Raw genomic sequence first — 25,068 nt, 5'->3', positions numbered from 1 at the left:
CTTAGTACATAACAAGAACATTTCAAAGTATTGCTGGAAATGCTGAAGAAATTATCAAAATGAAGAGGTGGTACATTCATTATTGTCCTCGACAACATGTGGTGCTGTAAACAACAAATAACCAGGCTTCGCAGTTTTCTGCATTGGGCTACTTCTTCCACATTACTTATTTGCTAGAATCACTTGATCAGCCTTCATCAACCTATGAAGTGTGCAAAAGCACACAAGCAATTGTAAATTTATGTGTGCAGCTTTCTGGTTTTGTGCAAATTAAAAAACGCACTCCATTCAGGAGTACAGCAGAAATAGGAGCACAGGAAGTAATGGACATGGAAAGGGGAATAACAGAAAGTTATTACTGAGCTTCCCACCCCAAAATACCAAACAAATTGTTTGTGAACCCAAGTGGAGGAATTTGGAGCACAATTTGCTCCTACGTATCCAATTACGTATCCCAGGACGCGGGTGGCGCTGTGGGTAAAACCTCAGCGCCTAGGACTTGCCGATCACATGGTCGGCAGTTCAAATCCCTGCGGCGGGGTGCACTCCCGTCGTTCGGTCCCAGCGCCTGCCAACCTAGCAGTTCAAAAGCACCCCCGGGTGCAAGTAGATAAATAGGGACCGCTTACCAGCGGGAAGGTAAACAGCATGTCCGTGTGCTGCGCTGGCTCGACAGATGCAGCTTCGTCACGCTGGCCACGTGACCCGGAAGTGTCTGCAGACAGCGTTGGCTCCCGGCCTCTAGAGTGAGATGAGCGCACAACCCTAGAGTCTGTCAAGACTGGCCCGTATGGGCAGGGGTACCTTTACCTTTTTATCCAATTAATGCCCCCCTAATAATAATAATAATAATAATAATAATAATAATAATAATTTATTATTTATACCCCGCCCATCTGGCTGGGTTTCCCCAGCCACTCTGGGCGGCTTCCAAAAGAATATTAAAATACTGTGATACATCAAACATTAAAAGCTTCCCTAAACAGGGCTGCCTTCAGATGTCTTCTAAAAGTCTGGTAGTTGTTGTTCTCTTTGACATCTGGTGGGAGGGCGTTCCACAGGGAGGGCGTCACTACCGAGAAGGCCCTCTGCCTGGTTCCCTGTAACTTGGCTTCTTGCAGTGAAGGAACCGCCAGAAGGCCCTTGGTGCTGGACCTCAGTGTCCGGGTAGAATGATGGGGGTGGAGACGCTCCTTCAGGTATACAGGACCGAGGCCGTTTAGGGCTTTAAAGGTCAGCACCAACACTTTGACTTGTGCTCGGAAACGTACTGGGAGCCAATGTAGGTCTTTCAAGAACGGTGTTATATGGTCTCGGCGGCCACTCCCAGTCACCAGTCTGGCTGCTGCGTTCTGGATTAGTAGTAGTTTCCGGGTCACCTTCAAAGGTAGCCCCACGTAGAGCGCATTGCAGTAGTCCAAGCGGGAGATAACCAGCATGCACCACTCTGGCGAGGCAGTCCGCAGGCAGATAGGGCCTCAGCCTGCATACCAGATGGAGCTGGTACACAGCTGCCCTGGACACGGATTTAACCTGTGCCTCCATGGACAGCTGTGAGTCCAGGTAAACTTGAATTTACGAGGGAAAGTATTGAGACTGGTGGTGTTTGCGGGTTACGTCATCTGGACTACACACATTCAGAGGGAATGCAAACGGTTGCAAGCACAACACAAAGTCTGATCAGATAAGCCCTGAGACTCTTGCTTAAAATCTGTTTTGTTTTGTTTTTAAAGTATACATCACTGTAACCCTGCAAGGCTGCTTATTAAAGTTTCAGACTTCTGTTGCTTTACTTAGACATACTAGGAGGAGAATTAATCAAACTGTAAAATCCAGTTTTTGTATAGTTTTATTTCTCATAAGGATAAAGTCACAGTGATCATCCGCAGTTAAAAACATGCACAGTGATGTTGAAAAACCATTTTCTATCATGAAAAAGTAAAGTTAACGTATTATTTTATTGCGCAGAAGAAATATTAAGTAAGAAAGCAGGAAAAAGGATCTTGGGACTGCTGTCTGGGAAAGGATGAAAGGTTGTCTCAGTATTCATTTTTCAGCCACACCATTTTTTCCAAAGTGTAGTTTTTAAGCCCATTTGTTACCTCCCGGTGCTACAAGGTATGATGTAGTATGATTGATTCGATGCATATTCAAACGACTTTATAAATCTTTTGGTTTTGCAGTTTATTTAGAGGTCTTAGGAGGAAATATTATCATGATAAATATCTTACTGGTGAAGCCCGGGGGAATTATAAAGTAAAAGCCACTTACGATGGAGCAATTTGTGTTAATCAGATGTGACAAGCATGAAATATCTCTATTAAAATAATTGCCAATGTCCTCCTGAAGAACAATGTGACAGCCATGATTGGGATAAACTAAGAAGGTGGCTTCACTGAAGCTAGGAATCAAACTGGAGCATTTAGCATGCAACTCCATACATATCTGTTCAGAAGCAGATTTCACTGAGATCAATGTGATTTTTCCCCAGGTAATTGTGTGAAGGATCGCTGGGTTTCTCCCTGGATTCGGGGGTTCTGTGTTAGCTATGATGTTTATTGGAACAAAATGCATAACACCAGACTCATAGTATGTGTTATCATTTTACTATCCTGGTGATCAGGGTCACCAGCAAATTTATATATACTAAATAGCACTGGTTCAAATGCAAATCCTTGGAGGATTCCATTAATAGCTTCCCTCCAATGTTAGGAGCCTCTGCTTCCTGTCTTTTAACCACTTAGAAGGGCACATCCTTCTAAGCTTTGAAAACTTTGGTGAAGGACATTGTTTAAAGCTTTTTAAAGCAAAAAACTAAGCATACAATGAAACCACACAGAGCTAGAAGCCCATCTTGTATAATTAAAAGCCTGAGCAATATTCCCTAAGTTGCAGACAGAGTCAGCAAGAGAACACACATCTAAGGAGCTCCAATCAAAAGAAGCCACCCTTTGCTATTTGTTGTGATGTGGTGGGCTTATATCCTACTCCTTCTTGACACCTACGTGTTAATTGCTATCCTAATTATATGTGATGAAATCCAAAGTCTTAAATGAAGAAATTAATTATTGGTGTGGTTGCACACCAACGTTTGCCTTAAAAATCCAGGGATTTGATTTTGAAGTGCATTTTATGTGCCTGTTCTATAAATATAAAGTAACTGCTCAAGGATTGTAATCCACATACAAAAAGCAATAACAATTCCTCTCTTGTACACCCACCACCCACACAACCCCACCCAAAGGCCAACATGTAAATGAAAGGCAGCTGGGGAAATTCTGAGGTGTTGAGCTGTCAGTCCATCCACCTGCAGATAAGAAGTTGCCAGCATTGTTTTCAGACAGAACGAACAGTCCCGAGGGGTATTTTCATCTCGGAACACTCACTGCGCACACATTTCTCAATGATGAAGACCAGAGACCATGGTGAACTCTTCTCTGCATCTGTTGGGAAAGGGGGGGAAAGCAAAAGTAGTTTGGGTCAGGGGGAAATGAGACAACCCACAACCACCCAACCATTCATTCACTGCAAAAGGTCATCAGTTGGATAGCTTTTTAACCTCAGCTGTTACACCCGTCTTGCTAACTGACAGCTGAACATGAAAGGAGTTTCTTGACAGGAAACTATTAAACTGACATGCATTCTTGTGGTTTTATGAACCAATGCAAAAATGTCCTCTCTCTCTTTTTTTTAAGGAAAAAAAATGAAAGAAGAAAAGCGGGTTGTAATTTCGATAATAACTTTTTCTTTTTCTTAAATAAACTTGGGATGAATCCCAAAGGAATGTGGTTGATTGTGTCGTGTAATTATAGCCTAGAACTTCTCAGAAAAACCAGATTTGTGAACACCATATAAATATACGTTTAGGTAACCGGATGAGCTAAGCCTCAGAGTCCAATCAAGTGCGTGCAGTCGGCTCAACAAAGACAGGCTGAGCCAAAAGACCTGTTAGAATTTGATGGAGAATACTTCAGCCCTGGCTTTGTAGATGTCAAGCACAGCTGTGGAATATTGCTGAAATCTCTTTGGAAAGGAGACTATCTCACCTAATCAGATGGGGAAGGGCAGCTTGTTGATTTTTCTAGTGTAGTGGAAGAGAGGTAGAACAATAGAACTAAAAAAGAATCAGATGAATTTCAAGGATGAAGAAACATCTAAAACAATGAAATGGAAGGTTACAGGGTTTATTTGGGGATGAATGTTTGTTCAGCCTCAGAGATCAGGTACAAAGTGAGAAACAGACAATAGTGGTTTTTTTAGCAGAGTTGACCGTTGCAGGACAGGAGCATTATTGTGTCATAGTGCCATATATGCTTATTTCCTTTATCTTGCACAGGTGATAGTGTCAGCTAATCATAAACATATGAGGATTTTCCTTCATTATTCATTCATTCAGATAGATCTTTTTGGTTAATTACAGCATTTTACTAAGTTCCAATAAGAAATTTTGTACGTTGCAGAACCATGTTGCATTAGTTCTATTCACAAGAAATACTCAGCTGAGCCACAGTTTGGATAAGAAACAGTCAACTCTCAATAGACTTGCAGAACCCACTCTAAAGGTTCAGATAAAAGGTCCAGAAACCAAGCCTTATGAGGAATGGTTGAGGGAGATGAGTGTGTTTAGCATTTAGGATAAGAAGAGAGTGAAAGCCATCTTCAGATATCTAAAGGGAAGATGGAACAAGTTTGTTTTCTCCTGCTCTGGAGGGTAGGCCTCGAACCAATGGTTTCAAGTTACAAGAAAGGAGATTCTGACTAAACATTCAGAAAAACTTTCTGACAGTAAGAGCTGTTTGGTAGTGGAACAGACTCCCACAAGAGATTGTGGACTCTCCTTCCTTGGAGGTTTTTAACAGAGGTTGGATGGCTGAGATTCCTGCATTGCAGGGGGTTGGACTAGATGACCCGTGGGTCCCTTCCAACTCTAAGATTCTGTGAAATTGCACCTTCCCCTTTACTTCAAGCTAACAACAACTCCTATTACAACCATTCTTTTGTAGTGGCCACCATTTCCTCTTGTATGTTTTCATGGGAAAACTCTTGGAAAGATTCAAAGCGAAGTATTCAGATTTTTCAAAATTTAAGCTGCTTCCTTGAGAAGAATAATAGAAGCTGGTTAAATTAAATATGCATCAAAAGAAGACAATTCAGAACTGTTTCAACTGTGCTCTTGATACATGTGGTTTCAGTTGCCCAGTAATAAGTGGTGGTCTGAGATGAAAGAATACAAAAACAGTTGAGCAAAGTACAAGCCTATCATTAATAGTCCTGATTCACTAATACATTTAACTCCAGGAAGTATCTTGATGGGTAAACTTCAGATCAAATTCTAAACCACTTCTTTTGCTGGAATCTGGTGATGAAAAGAGGAATTATCGACTCAAAAAGACTTTATCCTATGAGACATCTTGCATTTTAAAAGATGTGTCTCTCTCTTTTTGTTGTTTGCTGTACCTCCAACAAAGAAGGAAAGTGTTTAGACTTTTAGACTTACTGGAGAAGTTGACTCATAAAAGAGAAATAAGCTCCCTCTCTATATACCTCCCCCCACCCAAGTGGGAATTGTTTTGAACACCTGACTTTCAATCAGGCGGGGGTGGGGTGGAATTGGCTGGACTCTACAACTTTCATTAAGCATCTTTATTCTTTCATTAAGCACTCTCGCCCAATGAGTGTCCTTGACTGATTAATCATCCCTTTGCTGATTAAACAAAAAATTTTCTTTTCAAGTCCAAAGCTTAAGAAGCATATGAACCCCTTGTAAGGCTTTCTCCAGGATTCAGGCATACCTCAGGGTCTCTTACTAAGAATAAGCAGCAAGATCAGTATAGATTACACTGTCTGTGCAACTAATAGTGAGCATGTAGCACTCTGTGCTCAGTGGAAGGCCTATTCTAAATGTCCACCTAGGCCTAAAGTGACCCAATGGAAGGAAGCAAGGGATTTATTTATTTTTAGTTAGTGTATTCTTAGTCAAAATTGGTAAAGTTTGGGTGGTCTTTATTTCCCTGTTAAAACACATTTAATCCAAAGATTCTGGAACCAACTCTTGGCAGTCTCTTGCACAATTATAAAACAGGGATCTTTATAGTCGTCCTTCCCTTGACAAAAGTAGGCATTTGAAACATTCAGACTTCCTGCTTTTTATGGAAATAAATGTGCACGGATGAACACTTGGGGCCTTCATGATTTAAGGGAATGTGATATAAGGAAATATCGAAGCATTGTTTGTTCATTTGTTTTATGCCGTTTCCGACAGCAATGTTGATCTCACAGGTTGCTACTTATTCATGAATAATTTTTACTCACCAGGTAATACTAAATACTGATACTAAAATGACTGTCAGCATTCTAGTCCACAACTGGGGATCCCATCAATCACCCTGGCACCCTGTTCACCCAGGTCTCCTTGCTTGAGATGCCAGAGGACCTGCCAACAAAACACCAAAGGTCCAAATGGGGTCCTTGATAGAGTCACTCCTCACCAATGAATGGCAGGATGTAGGTCCAGGTTTATACCAGCATTCTTGGTTTCACTTTGAATCTACCTTTTATTGGAGCAAGTTGCCATCCCTTAGAGCTGTCTGAAGTCTATGTCTACCCACCCCTCTGACCCACCACCTTCATGGGCCTGAGAGCTGCTACCTACTTGTCCTAACATTTGCTATTCCTGTAAGTGAATGGCAGGTGCGGGGCACCTCAGGCCACACCCTTCACTGGCTCTGCTTTGAACCCACCTTGAATGTTTTGTCTTAGCTTGAACTCTGATGCCTAGATGGAGGATGGAGAGAGATGTATGAGTGTATGCAGAAATTGCCCTATGGTACAAAGGTCAAGTTTATATTCATTACTAAAGGTCAAGTTTATATTCATTACTCTGCTCACTTTTGCCCCTGGCTCTACCTGCCAATGACATCCTTTTCACATGATTTGGCCTTGTTGGCCATGTTGCCATAGAAATAACTAGTTTGTGATGCCTCCAGGAGGAGGGGCAGGCCTTCCCCACTAACCTGACAGGAGGCCACATCATCCTAGAGGTATGAGAGCAATAGTTGGGGGCTAGCCTTAGTTTTATCCTGTCTGTAGCTAGGGGAGTGGAATTAGGGAGCAAGACCTGTTGGACTGCTACTGCTGTGAGCCCTTCAATCTTATGCTCAGGTTGTAAATATGTGTCAATAAAACCATATATCATAAAGAAACCATGGTCTCCAGTGACCTTCATTTCAAGGAAATGAAACTAAGAGGTAAATGCTGACACCTCTGAAGTCTCTCTCCACTCAGCAATTGGGGTGTGTGCAACAATGTAATTATGATTTTGTAATATTTTTATGGAAGCGAGTCTGGAAGACATCCTAACTCCAGATAGATGATAGAGAGATAGAGAGATAAAGGCATAGAAATTATCTATTTGATTACTGGAAATCCTGTCGTAAGACCCTATCTGGTCTCTGTCATTTCACCAAGACATGTCCTACACCTTCCAAACCATTATTCTTAGCCGTGAGAACTAGAAACTTGCTTTCTTAAAATAAATATGACAGCAAATAATATCAAGAAGCCAAGATCTGTGCAAAACTCTTGATGGCTGTATGAAAGCAGGAACACGGGAGTCTAGAAAGTTCCACCCCAGACCCACGCAATGTGAAGAGGTAATCATTCATCCAGTTGACCACACCACCCAGACTATACATTTAAAGCTCATCTATACTACTTTAATAGTTATGGCTCCCCCCCAAAGAATCATGGGAACTGTAGTCAACACCTAACAGAGCTCCAATTCCCAGCACTCTTAACAAACTACAGTTCTCTGGATTTTTGGAAGAAATCATGTGCTTTAGATATATGGTATGATGTGACCTTAGCGAAAAGTGCACTCTGCTTAGAAATACATAAACTGCTAACCTATGCAAGTCCTCATTCTTCATATTAAAAGCAACTCAATGATTGGGGAGGAATACTTGCCCCTTGGGAAGTATTATATGAAGGGATGCTTGAGAACCAAGACCAAAGTCTTTAGTATTAATGTCTTAATTGGGCCCTGGTCCAAAACTGCCAGTGGCTTTCTTCTCCCATCTGTCTTCATTTCTTATGCTTGGCAAGTGCTGACCAGGCAAGTGAGTGAAAAAGAAGAAGAAGAAGGAAAAACCTGAGATCTTGGGAGGGTTTCTATAGGTTAAATCTTGGAGACCTCAGCAGGGTGTTCGCAGTGAAAGAGCCCTTCCAGCAGGAGTTATTAGGAATGCAGAGCTAGGCTAAGTTTTCTTTGGACGGAGCACATATTTCTGACCCTTCCAAACCTGCAAGTCCAGGCCAATAAAATTTCTTTTTTTGTTTTTCCCCCTCTCTCCTCCTCCAGCCCACTCCTTTTCCTTCTCCTGGAGAGCCATGGGACCTGCAGGAAGATTTACAACTGCTGGGAAGGAGCAGGTGCCAGGGCAACCAACACATATTGGTCAATTCCATCCTGGAAAGAGGAATCCAGCAACGGAAAGAGGGCTGTGTTTCAGACAGAAGACTAGACCAAAGCAAAGAGCAAAGCCTATATTCTTTTGACAGGAAAAACGGATGCTTCTCTCTTCTTCTAACCTAACCTCACACACTGTCCCTTTAAAGAACGAGTAGCTTGCCACGTACCTCATCTTGAATATTCCAGATGAGGTGTTGGATCCAAGGTGTCTCTTCCACAAACAGAAGGGGCTGAGATCTGGTGGAGGCTGTCACTGGCTCTGAGCACTGCAGGAGGAAGGAAGAATGAACAAAAGTCACTGTCCCCATTTTCCAGAGTGAGTATCCTGTGAGTGGAGTCATGCTCACAGGAAGTACTCTGAATGCAAGCCAAGGAATGGTTTCATTTTCTTAAATATTTGTCCATAGGAGATATTTAAATAATACTTGCATTTATTTCCTTCCAAGTTTGAAAAGCCACAAGACGAGGATCGCAAAATAAGTGCAATAAATATTGATTTGATCGGCTTGTATGCTCATTTCATCTTTCTCTCTACTGGGGTCTATCATGTTTATAATGGATTTTAGAGCTTGCCTCTTCCGCCAGCTCGAATACTCCTGTCTTTCTGTCTCAGAAAAATCACATCTTTGCTTTCTCTGTGGATTGAATTCTGAAAACCTCCCTGTACAATCATAGAGTTGTAGAGTTACGATTGTGTGTAACTCTGTGAAGTTGCACACATTTAGTCAAATCTGCATCGTTAATTCTGACTGGAGAATCCAGGCTTCTTCTAAGGGCTGCCAACTTTGGATGCTTGCAATTCAGAAATCTAGACTTGAGTCGCTCTGAAGTGTGTGGCATCCAACCCACCTGCTGCACAGACGTACTTGTCAATTGCCATGGGAAATTGGAGTTAAAATGTGCCAGAGGAGGTCATGCTATAGAGGAGGTCATGCTACAGTTTAGATGAGGGATCTATGAAAACTGCTTGACTGCTTGGGTGTGAATATGTTTATATTTGTCAGTAGCTATCACAAAATGACTTAACATTCACAACAATTTGCAGGGTCTTGCACTCTGCATGAGGAAGAGATGAACACATCAAATACCAATGCTAATTACAAATTAACTATTTACCACTTATGTGACTGGTTCACTGTCAATCAAGTTTTGCTGAAGCTCTTGTAAGATTTTTTATTTAAATGAACATAGTCATCAAAGGGTGATGATAGAAAAAGCATGCACCCACTATACTTTGGAGGAAGATATTCAGTCCATCTAAGTTATTATTAATGCAAATACTAATTCTCTTAAGCTAAATGCACCTATTCATGCCTATTAATACATGATAAAGTTAAGTAATATGAATCATAGTGATTTTGCTGTGTCCTGTGCCTGAGGTTACATAGGTAAATTTTAGCCTTTAGCGTTAAATTACACATTGAATTAAATGTATTATTGCATTTCATATGACTGGTTTTAAAGAATATAAAAAAGATATGTTGTTCCTTGATGGGGATTTGTCCATGATAAGCATGGAGGGAGAGACCTGTCCTTTCCTCTTGTGCCAAAATCACAATGAAAAATCTGCCTCTCCAGAGGTGCTTTTTGCCTTCTAAGGAAAGCTACTTTTGGCAGCGGTGCAATGCAAATAGAAGCTTGTGGAGTGGAGACTCACAGCATGTGGGGAAAGATTAAACACGTCCTCCCAACCTGTTGTGATCCTGTTCACGTCCTCCACCCCACACACCCATTTTTTGTTTTAAAAAGAGTTGTAGGTGAACTTTAATAACCTGATGTGTTTTGGTCCTTATCATTATTTCTCTTATGAGAAATCAAGAGATACAGGGGCTCCCTCCATCATTCTTTCATCAAACCAATCCTCTACTTTCCTGTAGTCTCACTTTTTCTGTGCATCTGATGCCTCTCATTTATTCTTTCTAGAATGTAACAAATAAATCAAACAGCATTGACACCAATTTCCCTCCCCTTTAAGTCACTCCGTGCAGTTATAAGCATTTGTTCTTTTGCCTGCCTCCTTGACTGCTTCAGGGATTGACCATCCCAGCATAACATTGCCATCCAAACCATCTATTGGCATCTTCATTCATGGAAACTTAATGAGTTGGTCCAGGAAAGGGGGAGAGGGAAGGAATTTGGCTCACCCAGTCACTCTCTGCACATCTCATTTAATTTCATGTACTATGTCGATATGGATGGTGCCTCCCTTGGCTTATCCATTCTATAGATCTTTCATTATGCTGAAGACATAGTGTCTTAATTAAAGCATATGTAGTTCCATGCAACATGGAAAAGCAACAATCTTTTAAATATCCTAGAGGAAGGCGTAACTAGGTGCCAGAACTGAGCTGGCAAACGTTTCACAACATGTCTCATGTCATGGATTTCACCCTAAGAAATCTGGGTTGCTAGCTTGTAGTTTTGCTGTTAACTTCTCATCAAGAGCTGGCATGAAAAATATAATGGCCCCTTCTCTTCCTTTTCCCGTATTTTCCCAGCAGGGTCCAGTGGCTTGTGGCAAGATTCCAAAGAGGCTCATGATTAATGTATGAATATGTAATAGAGGGAGGGGGGAATCCTACATCTCTTCTCATAGATTTGCAAGGCTTCAGACCAACACACTGCTGGGAATAACTGAGCGAGTTTCCTGTCTTGTGTTTCCTGCCTTGTGCATTTTCAAGTCCCCACCCACTCCACTTAAGAATCTACCTTGATTTACCTGCCCATACCTCTCGGATGGGAAACAAACATGAAAAGCAAAGTTTCTACAGGATCAAGGACACAGCCATGGACAGGAATTCTAAAATGAATAAATATGAAATAAATGCAACCCTGTTCATTTCTCTCTTTTCTTATAGAAACAAATGGGGAAATGAATGAGAGTCATCTTGTTTTCTTTTGCTGGTCCATTTCTCATAAAAAGGATTCCTTAAAACTGACAAGAGGCATTGCATTACATTGCCTCGCAGATTGGAACAAATTGATACATTCAGGGAATGTCCTGCAGGGAAATGGTGATCTTCGACTGCTCTGAAAGTGACATGAAAATGGCCCAGTCTGAAGCCCCTGAATTAGCTCAATGTCTGCAAAAAGTCTCTGAGACTTTTAAAATTGATACATGCAGGGAAAATTCAGAGCAAATTGGGGATCTTGGAAGGCTCTGAAAGTGACAAGATGTGAAAATGACCCAATCTGAAACATAAAGCAACGGTAAGCTGTCATCCTTTTCTAACTGCATATAAAATGGGGACCCATTGCTGAATCTCCATGAAACTTGACAAGTCTGGTGTGTTCTGAATTAGTAAAATATGCCCACAGATTTTGTGCCATTCAGATAGAAAACATCAGAGTTGGAGAATACAGGCAGGGTGTTTGCTGAAAGTAAAGGGAAGAGGTTAGCCTCTTTTAAATTACCTATAAAAATTGGAACCCCTTGACTAATCTGTTTGAAATGGTGCAGCTCTGAGGCCTTAGGAAACTGACTGTGCAAAGTGCAGCTGATTGATTGCTGACCACAACATGGCTGTGAGAAGCCTGAGGAAGATCCCTTAGATCTTGGTAGCTGCCCATAAAAGGAGAGGAGAGACAAAAGGCATTCTTGCATTTGGGTCATCCCTTAGAGGAATCCTAGGAGCAAGGGTACCAACTCCCTTTGATTTCTCACTATTATGATGAGACTGACCCTTAGAGTGACCAACTAGGGAGTCATGGGCCAGCAGTTGGCTTCACCTGCTGAACAGCAGCCTGAAGGAGCAGAAGGTGAAGTGACTCCACCTGCTGCTGATCAGCCTTCTTGCTCCTGATGAGAACCAGCTGGTTCCAGCTTTCTTAAGCAGGGTTTCCAGCCTCAGTCTGTTGCTGAAAACAACATTTGTCATTCCTAACCAGCCCTTGCTGCTTCTTGTGACCTTGGACCTCAGCTTTTTTGACCCCCAGATTGTCTGACTACATGAACTGGGATACTCCTGACCTTAGCACTGGACTGGACCTTGTATACAGACTCTGCCTCCAGGCAAGTATCCCCCCTGAGACTCAGCTGGCTGGCTTCTCCCTCCATTGAGCTCTGCCCAAGCTGGCAGCACAGGGCTAGGACATAGGGTGTGGTCAGCAGGTTCAAGGAAAACACAATAACCTGAGCAATGCCAGTTACGATGGGAAATTAAAAGGTTGATAACACTGTTGATGGCAGTGCACTGTTCTTGTAGCAGGCAGCAGCACAAGGCCTCTTAGAGGGGGGTGGCACTTATCTGACATCTCTGCAGGTGAGTCGCTGCTGCTTACTAGGAGGAAGAGGAAAGAGGCAGCATGCAGGATGTAGATGTGCCAGCTGAAGTTCTGGCCTGGCTTGGCTGCCACCACATCTCTCACCCTCCTGGGAAGAAGCAGCAGGTCACCTGCCGGGATGTCAGGTAGGTGCATCTGCCCCACAACTGTCAGGAGCTCATCCTACTCTCGAGTATGACCCTGGCAGAGACACATGCCCGACTGGCATGTTCTTTTTTATATATATAAATATTTATTCAATTTTTCCAATTTTATACAAACACAAAAAGAAAAAGAAAAATATTAAAAACAAATCAATTTCAATATCAATTTTTCAATAACATGTTTCTTTGACTTCCTCATACCTCCCCTTCTTGTTTTCTAGTTCAAATTGTTAATCCAGCAAATCCTAATCTCTTAACATTCCCGACTGGCATGTTCTTTCCCTCCTGGTCTATCAGGAGCTTCAAAAGCATTCTTCTGCCTGAACATCACAGCGCCAGATGCCAACAGACATCAGCACACTTAGGGATTTGCAGAGTTCGCAGTTTCGTGACAGACCTCAGCAACTCAGCATTTTGGCTAATCTACTTTGTTTACATATAAACACACACGGAGCACTGCAACATGGCTCCCTCTCTCTCTAGCATCAGACAGCAAAAAGACTGAACAAAGGACAACAGTCCCACTTCACAGAACACAAAAACACAAACATCCTGTCTCCGTCACTTCCGACTTTGTGGTGTCAAAACATGCACCATCTTGTGATAGACAAAAATCCCATGACTGCAATCATGGAGCAGGAATTCTAACATCATCATCTGGTGTTGTATTGGTGAGATAGGTCAAGGTCATGGAAATACTTTCCTCTTGTGATGTGGAGACTAGAACCTTCCACGCACAGGAGTGTCATCATTGGCATGCTGCTTCATGATAGTGTGTCTTGGTGGTGTAGCCACGAATACAGATGGAGCCATGGTTGTTCTTGTTATATTATCTCTGGTCTGCAATGCTGTCTTTCTGTACGCAGCTTGGCGGCTGGAAGTGTGTAGAGTCACAACCCAACTATGCCCATGTTAATGCTGAAATGAGCAGGCTGCCAGTGTAGGGGAACCACTGGGTTGCTGAGCTTGCCGTGCTGACTTAAATCAGAATAAATTTGTTTGAACACTACTACTTTGACTTAATTGATTTGTGACTCAAACTGTAAATTAGTACAAAAACAGGCTCCTTTAAGGTCCACTGAACAATTTACACAAATAAAGCAAGATCAACTAAGCAAAAAAGGGGGTGGGGGTGGGAATCTAATTTGGAGTAAGAAGTACCAGCCGTTCATCGCTAACTGCCCAGGCACATTTGATATAAACAGCCACCTCCTGTGCAGTATATTCCACCAGGTGAAACATTACACATATGGAAGAAGGCCTACGCAAAATAAGAGAAAGTATAAACTTCTTTTCCTCTGCAATAAATCATAGCATGTTTTTTTTCTCCCAAGGCAAGGCAAATACCTGTTGTACAGCACATGTATTAGTAAGGAAATGACACCAATTATGAATTATGTGGCATACATTATATTGTCAGTTTTAGCAAATGCAGCAATAGTTCATCCTCGTTCTGCATTTAACTCTTGGGCATTATTTTTTTTTTTTTTTGCATGGCAGTCACAGCTCTATTTTTGAAAATTCACATAATCGGAGACAAGACATAAATCAGCCCAACAGAAGAGCACTTGAGAGTTACACATTTTCAGCAAATACAATATTTTCACAAAAAGATGCTGAGCCGATGATGTGGAGGTTGCCTTCCACCAGGAGGTTTGATTTAATTTGTCTTTGTACCACATTCCCCACTCACCCAATCAGTAGTGGAACACCACTATCCATGAATATTAAAGTTTATAATGCTGATTTCTCCTATACAGAAGGATGTAGTATGGGGATTATATCATGTTCATATCAACAGACAATTTAATTGTTGCTAACTTAAGTTTATGATTGAACCAAACATTTGCAGCACAAAATGAAGCCCAAAATGTTTCAAAAGGATAACATTTCTACCCGTTTGGTGCAACTTTGCATCCATGATAGGGTTAAATTTCCATTACTAGTGTCTTCAAATTAATGTATTGATTTGGTTTGGAGTTAGGCTTTGCTGTACCAAGAACAATTGTTCATATAAAAACCCCTAAACATCACAGTTTTTAAATAGGTATTTCCCTCTCCATTGTTAAATGGGCTCATGGAGCTTCACCAGTTCTTGAAGTCCAGCTGTTTTGCCACCCTGGATATGAAATCTCTGCCTCCTGCAACATCTTCTCCAGAGTCATCTAAGAATAGCAAGCATAGCACAATCATCCCTGCGGCAGTACTGGCCAGCCTGTTTTCTCAGCTGGAAATTTGGGGCTGTAACTTTATTTTGACTTTCCCTTCTTCTTGCTGCCTTTCCCAATGGATCACTGAATCAGCTTTGCGGAAGCAGCACATCCTGTCAATCAAAGAAAGCAAAGGCTGACTCAGAAAGTCTGGCACAGCAGATCAGAAAGAGCCCATTTCAATTCATTTATTAGTCATTTCATCTATCAGACCTCAATTTCTTGTGATAAATGATACTAAAGATTAAAAATGCAAGCTGACCATGGAGTATAAAATCTACGAGGTTCCCCTGTGTGCGATCCAAGTGAATGGGAGATGCACAGACAGACTAGCTTCCCATTCATCTGAACGGAGTATGTGTTCGGGGACTAGTTTGTGAATGGTGCCCTAGGCTTTAGATTAATCCTGGTTTTGTTTGATGGAAACCTATGCATATCTCTCCCACACTTTATTCTATTTCCAACACTGGAAAATAAATATTTGTAATCTGCTAAGAATTCCTAAACCACTGGGGATTGGCTGAGAATCTTTTTTCTTTTTCACCAAGAAATGCAAAACCTTTACATTGCTCAGATAATATATCTGCCAATATTTGCAAATGGCATTTTTCAGCTTTGGTATAGAGACCACAACACATTTGAATACAAGCAGCACCAGCTTTAATAAAATATGCAGTAATATTTTTTTTTTTTTTTAGAAAAGTCCTGGATGTTTCACAGTGGTCTCACAATTGCAGTTGTTACCCTGTATCCACACAATTATCTCCATCATAGTATTTTTCAGATTCTTGCTTGAACCAAAATGGTCATGATTTAAGCAGATGACGACTTAACCCTGTAGGGCAGGCATGGGGAACCTGTGGCCCTCTAGATATTGTTGCACTCTCTCAGCAGCCTCAGCCAGCATGGCCAGGGATGTGGGGAACTGGTATCCAACAACACCTGGAGCCACTGATTCCTCATGCCTGCTGTGGGGACTGTGGGATTTGTGATAATGTGGTGACTCCTTTCAAGGGAACATCTGCCAAGGATCTGTGGTTGTCCAACATGGAATTGGTGAAAAGCTACCTGATTTTCCCCAACCACAAGACGGCTTTCTACTCTTTTATTATAACGGCGTTTTTGAATTTGTGAAAATGGAGACAGCAGCACGGGATATGAGAAGAAAGCTTTCTTTCAGTTTGAAAGACAATCACCAGATTTGTGAGCAGTTAATTCAAGTGAATGTATGAACTACAGAACAATGCCTGGATTAGCTCCACCATCTGATGTCTCCATCCACTCAGTTCTAAAAAGTGTAGCTTCATGCACAATACAAATAAGTGGATGTGGGCTTTTTTGGGATATTATTGTGCAAGCATGAAAAACAAAAGTGAAAATCAAATTCAATCAACTTTTGTGAACGAAATGTGAAGCTGAGCTCGTTGGACTGGGGACAAAGGGCACTTCCCCAATGCCTCTCACATCTTTGCGGCCTCATTTTAATGAAAGTAAAAACCCAAATAGCCGAAGCAAAGTAACAGAGAAGTTTTTTGTGTTTTTCTAATGCTACAGTGCTGTTGTTTATAAACAGGATAACTTTCTCTATTATGTCATAATTGGCACATGATATACACTTTGAGTAACAAGGCAACAAAGTACCGGCCATCTCTTCCTGCAAAAGCAATTCCAAGATTAAATGTAGAAGGTGAAACTGATCAGGTCTTGCACGTACTCACAAATGTGTATCACATTTGCAGCAAAATATGTGTGCACATTTGTATCACAAAGAGAAAAGAATTATTCTTGATGAAGCAAGCCAGTATTTGAGACAATAATAACAGATGTCGCCCATCCTGAGTCCAAGTCCAGGCTCCTTTGAACCATGCATGCTATTTGCTTATGGCTTGCACAGATAAATCATTTAAGACGTCGGATCGCATGGTGATATTTGCTCTAAGTAGGTAGAAGCTATGATTTTCAGACACCTGGCACCAGAAAGGAATAACCTTCCTTTTCAATTATATACAACTTGTGTAACTGTGTGGCTAAGTTGCTGACTGGGGACAAGCTAGCTATAGGTGGCAAAGAGTCTTTGCTCACTTCTAGATTGCCAGTATTTTGCAGGAGGGATTTAATTGCATTCCAGAGCTATCGGTTTGTGCAATTAAAGCCAATTAAAGTGCTCTGGTGCAACAAATCAACTTTTTAAAAATGACATTTTGCAGCTAGAAATGCAGTTTAAAATGACATTTTGCACTAAGCGATGGATAAATGATTAAGATGTGTAACTTTCATCCAAGCAAATCGGGGTGAAAGCAGGATAGATGCTTACTGCCATGCGACCTTGTGGAGAAATGCTGTAGATATGCCCGCTTGTGATGGGGAAAGTGGAATTGTTCTGTGGCCTCTTATAAGACTTTAGCTTGTGTAAGGGGTGTATAAATTTTGATAAATAAAATAATGGAGCTTAAGTCACTTGAATTCCCTGGTTCCTCTCTGAGTCTGACTTAGGTCATATCCACACCATACATTTAAAGCACTCTTATACCACCTTGATAGTCATGGCTCCCCCCAAAGAATCCTGGGAACTATAGTTTGTTCACCACATAGCTACAGTTCCCAGCACACTTAACAAGCTACCGTTCCCAGGATTTTGTATAAAAGTGTGTTCTTCAAATCACATGAAGGGAAGTGGCTAGAATAAGGTTAACAGACGTCCCCATTTCCCGGGGTCAGTCCCTGGATTTACAAATCAGTCCCCACACAAAATCCATTGAAGTTGAAAAGTGTCCCCAGATTCATTGGAAAAAATCTGGTAACCTTAGGCTAGAACGTAGCTGTAAGGAGAGCTATCTCTGATAAGTCAGAAGAGAGAAACCTGGGAGTAAAAGTCATTTAAGGTCCAGGAAAGGTTATGTGGAGCTAAACGGCCTCGGCCCAGTATACCTGAAGGAGTGTCTCCACCCCCATCGTTCTGCCCAGACGCTGAGGTCCAGCACCGAGGGCCTTCTGACGGTTCCCTCATTACGAGAAGCAAAGCTACAGGGAACCAGGCAGAGGGCCTTCTCAGTAGTGGCGCCCGCCCTGTGGAACGCCCTCCCATCAGATGTCAAAGCGATAAACAACTACCTGACATTCAGAAAACATCTTAAGGCAGCCCTGTTCAGGGAAATTTTTAATGTGTGACATTTTAGTGTATTTTTGGTCTCTGTGGAAGCCACCCAGAGTGGCTGGGGAAACCCAGCCTGATGGGCAGGGTACAAATAATAAATTATTATTATTATTATTGCAGATCTCATCCTTGCATCTAACCTTTTCGATATTACAAAGACCAGTATCTTTCCCAATTTTCTGACTGGCATAAATGTGCACGTTGTCATTGGTCAGGAAGGAGTGGTGAATAGGGGCAGCATTGATGAAACCCTCAAGAAAATGCAGCACCAGCCTGCTCTCCTTTCTCATTTTTTTAAATTTTTTTTTTTGCCCATCTTCTTATCATCAGCAGCTAGCATCACAATTAACTTGAACTACATGGTGAAGTCATAGCCCATGGTGTGTAAGGATCAGACCGAGAGACCACTTCCATTTGACACTAATTTAATAAAATAGCAAACCTATTCATTTTAAATAGTAGAGTCCTCCCTCCCTCCCATCAAATCTACTTAAAGTATTTCTCTTTAGATTTGTGGCTCCAACAGCTGCAACTGAAACCAGCAATCAGCAAAGCCCCTTGTTTTTATTGGAACTGAAGTGCCTTGTTGAAAATGGATTGGATTACAGGGATCAATCAGCAGCGGGTCTCTGAGGCCGAGGGAACCATGCCAGCACAATGGTTGCCAAAAGCAGAAAATTCTAAGGCCAGTGGCAGGCCCTAATGTGCTGGAAAATCCATTGTTTTACAAAGAGCTTTGGAGATAGGAAATGGATTCAGTCACATAGGGAAGGAAGGAAGGAAGACCCTCTCCCTAAAAATCTTTAATGTTACAGCATGTGATAAAAGTAGAGAAAAAACTGCATGATTTTGTTGCATGTCTGCCTATATTCCTAGGGATGAGATAAATCAGCAGCTACAAAACTGACCAGTTTCATGAGTGGCAGCATGGGAAATGGGCAGTGTTTGGGATTTCCATAGTGATCAGGTCAATTTTTGAAAGCTGAGAGACCCCCAAGGAATTGGCCCAATCTTGAGAAGTGTGAAGTGTCATCAGTTCCCATTGGGGTTCATGAGAGTTGAGTTTCCTGAGGTTGCATGCAAGTACATGTTAGTTCCCCTACTCTATACTTGATATGACATCACTGGATACTGGACCTCTCCAAGCTCTCGTTTTCCAAGGTGCCGTTCAAAGAGTTGGATATTTCATAATGGCTTGTTTATTTCACTCCTCTCCTGGCATACTGTCGTTCTTACAAAACTGTGTGTATCTTGGCACTAAAGAAACGTATAGTGCAGGTGGTGATGGCAGAAGTATTAATAGTAAATTTCAAGAATACTTAAAGAATTTGTCATCATCGGCCAATAGATGTTCAGAGAAACATAAAAAATTATAAGCTTTTGTGTGCATGCACACTTCTTCAGTGGTATCTGAAGAAGGGTTCATACACACAAAAGCTTATACCCAGAACAAACTTAGTTGGTCTCTAAGATGCTACTGGACAATTTTTTATTTATTTTTTATTTATTTCGACTGCTTCAGACCAACACAGCTCCCTACCTGAATCCAGAGAAACATAGATATGGTTCTCTTCCAAGGCTATTGACTGGAGGCACAATCCAAAGAAGGGCTGCTTGCAAAATGTATCCAATGTTCAAAGGACATCTTGCATATTGGCTGAATGAACATTTGACAGAAGGTTCTATTTCGTAGGAGCCAAGGTATGATTTGTTGCCACTTCCTCCACTTGTTCGAATTGTTGCACCCAAGTTTCCTATGGCACACTAGTCTGAATTAGTTCTGTACCTGGCAAATGCATAGAGGATAGGTATAAAGTTATTTAAAATCCCTGCTAAAACCATATTCTCTGTCCCACAGAACTGAGACAGCACTTCTGTTTTTAGAGCCATTTTAGAGATTTGGTGAAGGAAGTATGCTTGCAAGAGAGGGGGGAATGTAAATCAGTTGGCCGCTTTTGATACAAGGCAGATTACAAAACTTTGTTGCAAAGTCCTCTGGTGTAAAATAATCCGGATGTATGGAATAAACTCATTTCAGGATTAGGGGTGTAAGAAGGCATCATTTTCCATTCTGCCCCACAGCACTCTTTCTGTTCTGCTGCAGTTCATCTTCTGCCAAAAACTACATTATTTGTATCACTGTCTGCTGTGGCAAAATTACATAACTCACATAATTTACATAATTAATTACATAAATCATGGTGTGATTACTTTACTCCACCTCATTAATTTCAGTGCAAAGGAAATACAATTCACTGGGAGGGGCAGGGAAATATAATCCATAATTTGTGGACTGAAAGCAACAACAACAGTGAAAAGCAATTGTATTTGCTGGATTGATTTCCATTCCAGATGTGGCGTAAATAAGCCAACACTGGCAATTTCTGCTCCCATTTCTCCAACCTCCCTGGTCAGGATCAGCCACTCTCATGTACATGCATGCTGCACACTCTCTTTGTAATGGGTGTTTGAGGCACAGACAAAAATCACTCACAGACTCAGTGGAAAACCCTACATCTCATGCCTTTTTTTCACGTTAGATAAAGAAAAGCCACTTGAATTTGATACTAAATCAGCTAAGTATCTCTTAAGATAGTGAGATATGGTACTCATCGAATCACCTCAGCAAACTTTATTCCACACATCTGGATTACTTTACTACCAGAAAACAAATAGGTGGCTAAAGGCAGAAAATGAGGTGAGTGGAAGGGTCACAACCCTCCCCACTTCTAAAAGCTCCCCTTTCAAGTGGAAAAAAATTGCCCAAGAACCTTTGGCTCAGCTCTATAATGAATTCATTTTGCTAAACCTCTGGCGATTCCCACCCACCCCTGTCTAAAAGCAGAGCAGCTTCAAGTGTGAGATGTAGTAAGAGATGCCTGCAATGAATACGTCTCTCCTTTCCCCACTCCACTTCAGCACTTTCGGAACCAAAGGATCTTCCATTTAGGGAAGCAGGCGTTAAATTCCACACACACTGAGGTAGGCTATGGAGTTGCCAGAAGCTCTTCTGCCCAGGGACTTCCAAGGGGTGCACTAGCTTCATTCCACTTTCAGTTACTTTCTTCAGCTTTGGCTAATAGGGATGGACAGCAAAACACAGCCAAGAATAGTTGGCTCTGGGCCTGGCTTGGCAACGGATCCAGTTGCTTCTGGTGCTTTGCCTCCTTCATGTCCCTGCGCTCTTTATGCCAAAGTTGCTGGGTGTGCATGCGTGCATGCAGGATGATGGCATCATTCTGGCTCGGCTGACCTTTTGTGCCTCTTGCTTGACCTTCCGCTGTGCCTGTCTTGCGCTACTTTGGTCAACCCAAAGCTGCACCAAGAAGGGCAACTCTGGCACATTTTGGTAAGGTGATGGGCAGAAATACTTCTGTCGGATGCAAATGTTGGAAATGGCCTGTTAAATCAGGCACACCATTGGAGCCCTGCCAATTATTTGTCCCTTTTCATTGGGCAGCTGGTGAACTTTGAGGTCGAAGGGCTTTTGTTTAAAGATATATCATTTTACAAATGTAAAACGAAAACGTTTTGTGGCAGGTTTTTTTTTTTGGTGGGGGGGGGAGGAAGACTGCAATCGATTATTTATCACGTTAATTGATTCTGACAGTCAAGCCAAAAGCATGCATGGGGGGAACCAATCTAAATCACTTTTATGAGCAGAGATAGTCGAGTGGGGGATTTTCTTTTTACTGCGCTGCAGTCAAGGTAGGGTATTGAGCTTCTTAAATTGACATAATCTTCAAATTATAGTCCTCTGAGGAGACATTTCAGTCGGCATGCAATTATTGCAGCTTTCCGCACCTTGTGTGATGAGCTTAAAGTGAACATGAGGACATTCTCTGACTTTTTCCAGAGCTGGATGTTAACTGTGAGAAAGGCATCCTTTGGACATTTGGATCCTGTGAAATGGAGCAATGAAGGGGCAAAGGGAAAACGGTGGAATTGCACAGCTCCCCTAGGCATTCCAAGCATACTGCTCTGAAGGCTAATAAAAAAAGCATTGCAAAACACCTAATAGCTTATTCAGATTTTTGTGAAGTGCTCCACCATAGGTTTCCACTGAAATACACTGATTGCAAATATGATTCCAGTACACAGACTGGGCAGTGTTTCAGTTTATTATTTATCTGTTCCTTAGATTTTGTACCAGCCCTTTACCTTAAGGCAAGGTTACCAGATTTTTTCCAATGAATCAGGGGACACTTTTCAGCTTCAATTGATTTTGTATGGGGAGTGATTTGTAAATCCAGGGACTGTCCCCAGGAAACGGTAATGTCTGGTAACCTTACCTTAAGGTCTCTGGGCACTTTCAGTGGCAAGCCCCACTCCCTGCGTCCCCTGCCTTCAACCTAGAGGTAGCATATAGCCATCATTAAGTCTTGTAACCCTGCTACTCTGTACATTCATGTATTATAGCATTCCCAGAGAAATTGGGAGGGCTAAACTTGTAAACAAGCATAATTTGTCAAAATCTGCCAGTGCTACTATTTATTTATTTAGCACCACAACAATACATTTGCAGCACAACATCAGACCCTCCTATTTTCCAGGGATGCCCCTGATTTAGAGAAGCCATCCCGGTTTCTGATTTGATCTCGGAATGTCCCACTTTTCCTTAGGACGTCCCTATTTTCATTGGATAAATTTTGGAGGGTACAGAGTTATCTGACCCCTGAGCCATCTGAAGGCAATCCTGTATAGGGAAGGGTTTTTTTTAATGTTTAATGTTTAATGTTTAATGTTTAATGTTTAATGTTTTAATATATATTGGAAGCTGCCCAGAGTGACTGGGGCAACCCAGTAAGATGTGTAGTAAAATTATCATTATGGAATGGGACGTCCCTATTTTCAACGGATAAATGTTGGAGGGTATGCAACATCCATTTACAAATGGCAGTATATAAATATATTTTTTATAAACAAAAAAACAAACATGTGGACCAAATGCCAAAGTTGCATGTGATTGTAAAAAGCCCATGCCCCAAACAGGTAGCCCCAACCTTGTCCAAAAATGTGGTGTGGTGTGTGTGTTATTTAAAGCATGGAAAGCAGGCCAGGTGTGAAATGGCTTGGCATCAGCCATCCAAGCTGATGGGTGACACTGGACCAGTCACATGGTACACAATACAGGAAGCTGCTTTATCTTGAGTCATGTCATTGGTCCATCTAGCTCACTATTCAGACTGATTAGCAGCAGTTCTCTGGGCTTTGGGGCAGGGGACATTCCCAGCCCTAACTCAAATCCAGGGATTTAACCTGGGATCCTCTTCATACAGAGTAGATCCTCTACCATGGAGCCATGGCCAGGGGTGGCACATCCTGTTTTGCCATTTGAGGTGAAAGGGGAAGTGCCACCTTGCCCTGCCACTGCTGTCTCCGCCACAGAACGAGAAGCAGCAGCGGCATCAGTGCCAGTCTCAGGTGAGATGTCACTCAATTTGGGTGAGGTCTCACCAAAATCACCCAATGTCAGGATGATTGGTGGGTGCTAGCCGAGATAACAGCCCGGGACTCCAGCCAGCTTTACAAGATTTATTAAGTCCCAAAACTATGTACAATCCGGAGCTCTTAAAAGCATGTCTTTCTCAGTCAGTGTCAGTTGCCGCCATGGCTCCTCCCTCTTCCCTTTCCAGCATAGAAACTTCCTGAAGCCCCCCCTTTTCCTCCTCCCCCTACGTAAAGAGCGAAGCGTCGGAGCTGTTCCTCTCTTCCTGTTTCAGTGTTTCCTGAAAGCCCCTCCTCCTCCTCCCTCTCTGACGAAGTGCAGCTGCTCATTAAAGGAGGCGGCTCCCTGTACATTCCACTCTCTCCCCCCTTCTCAGCCAACAGTTCCCTGACATCCAAGATCTTGCATGCTCTGGATCTGATTTTGAGGCTGCCACTCTGAGGGCTTCTGCTGCCTGAGGCAGCCATCTCAGTCTGCCTAATGACAGAGCCGGCTCTGGTCATGGCCCTTCCTCCGGTAGTGACTAGGAGTCATAGTAACAGCAGTTGCTGCTGTGGAAGGCTGAGCCCATAGAAGGCAATTGGGAGGTTGCTGATGCTGTAGCAACTTCTCCTTCTCCTTGATGCAACAGAGACAGGCTATTTAGCCTGGGGTTCACTATAGAGTGATGAGATCCACGGGATGATATAGACAGGAATGAGCAGCTGATGAAACCTTTGGGTTTGCCTGACTTTCTAACCTGAATTATTGAGTTCTCTAGCTGCCTAGAATCTGTTGCTGGTTGAACTGAAGAGTCTGCGGGCCCATGGTGCCTGACAACCGGGCAAACATTTCTGAAATGCAGTGAAGGAAATTGAAGGGAAGACAAAACATTTCTGGTTGGGTTGTTATAGTTGTAGGGGATACAATTGCTTCCCAGTCCCAAATTATGCTTTCTTAAAAAAAATGGACCAAATGGAATGGTCATCTTTCCATGGCAGAACATGCAGTCAACAATTAGCCGTCTAGGAAAGCTATGGAGCTGGATGCAAAAGTTACCAAGAGATAAACAAGCTCCAGCTTCTTCCACCAGAATGTAACCACATATGAAGGAAGCTCAAGAGCTCAGGGTATATTTTGCCCAAACTTCCATGCGTAGTTTGTCATTCCCAGACTGTGCTGGATGTGAGCCTCTGTAGGGGAGGCATTTCTCCCTTTTCGAAGGTTATATTTAGATTTTCTTTCTCATGACCCAGAATAGACGATGGAAGTGAACTATACAAACTCACTGTTTCCAATTAGAGATATACTCCTGTTTATTGTTTTACCACAAGCCTTCTTGCAGTTGACAATCTGCAAGTTCACTGCACAGATCTACT

Source organism: Podarcis filfolensis (genome assembly GCF_964270895.1).
Source record: "Podarcis filfolensis genome assembly, chromosome: 6".
In the NCBI taxonomy this organism is placed as follows: domain Eukaryota; kingdom Metazoa; phylum Chordata; class Lepidosauria; order Squamata; family Lacertidae; genus Podarcis; species Podarcis filfolensis.
The sequence above is the reverse complement of the archived record's forward strand: the minus strand, read 5'-3'. Positions refer to the sequence as shown.